Source organism: Orycteropus afer, unplaced genomic scaffold (assembly GCF_000298275.1).
Source record: "Orycteropus afer afer isolate SDZICR_OR568_19922 unplaced genomic scaffold, OryAfe1.0 scaffold00075, whole genome shotgun sequence".
Taxonomy (NCBI): Eukaryota; Metazoa; Chordata; class Mammalia; order Tubulidentata; family Orycteropodidae; genus Orycteropus; species Orycteropus afer.
In genome coordinates, this window is record NW_006921662.1 from 9,113,917 (window position 1) to 9,115,244 (window position 1,328).

Here is a 1,328-nt window from a genome sequence, read left to right on the forward strand (position 1 = left end):
CTGCCTCGGAAACCCAAGGAGGGGTCGCTATGAGTCGGGGCCGACTCGACGGCACATAACAACAACAACAATGGGCAAAGTTATGATAACTTCTTTGCCATAGCCAACCACCCTGAGAGAGTGAATTGTTGGACCTTTGGGCTCGATACCATGGTTGCAGGGGACAGCAAGTTCAATTGGCATAACATACTACACAGAAACATTGTTCTACATCCTACTTTGGTGAGTAGCAACTGGGATCTTAAAAACTTTCAAGTGCCATTTAAATGCAACAATTGGTCTCTCCTCACCAGAAGCAAACAATGAAGGAAAACAAAGATACATGGAAACAATTAGTCTAAGGGACTAGTGGACCATGCAAACCTCAGCCTACATGTCCATGAGACCAGAACTAGATGGTGCCTGGCTACCACTGTCAACCACTCGGAAAGGGATCAGTATAGGAGATCCTGGATGGAGTGAGAGAAAAATGGAGAATAAAAATCATAAAAGGCCTGACTTAGTAGTCTGATAGAGACTGGTGAAACTCCCAAGACTATAGCCCCTAGTCACCCTCAGGCCTGGAATTGAGCTCAGTCCTGTGGCTTCCAGCCAAACAATAGACAGGCATATAAAGCAACTGTTTATACCAGGTAGGTATATGCCTTAGAACGATCAATCTTGGGAGAGCGGGAGAGTAATATTTGCGCAGGGAGATAGCTCAGGGGGCAGGAATGCATAGGAAAAGGAGGACACACAGAAAAGGTAACCACAGGGAGGAAGTCGGAAGAGAGCTGTTACATTATGGGGATTGCAATCAATGTTATGAAACAAAACATGTATGAACTGCTGTATGGAAAATGAATTTGCTCTGTACACTTTCACCCAAATCACAATTACAAAAAAAAAAAAAAAGGATAACCACATCAGATCACAAAATGGAAGATGACTACATCATTATTTAACTACCAGATTACATCATTACAAAGCTGCCAGACCATTAAAAATTACATCATTACATAATCTTAACCATCAAAGCCAGCATTACTCTCTCCCCACACTTAAGCATTCGTTATTGCCAGACTTACATCATTAATTTGCAAAAAAGTTGGATAGTAGATTTTCTCACTATTGTAAACGTGAAATGTTGGATAATGAGATAGTAAGTGAGGAATGGATGTATTTTGAGGGTATATTACTGCATGTATCTGCCAGTGTAAGAGCTGGAACACAGAATAATTTACATCTAGGTATATAAGCTCCTCCTCCAGGAGCTCTGGTGGCAGTCATGGTTAATGCTATCCGAAAGGTCACTGTTTCAAACCCATGAGCCACTTGCAGGAGAAAGA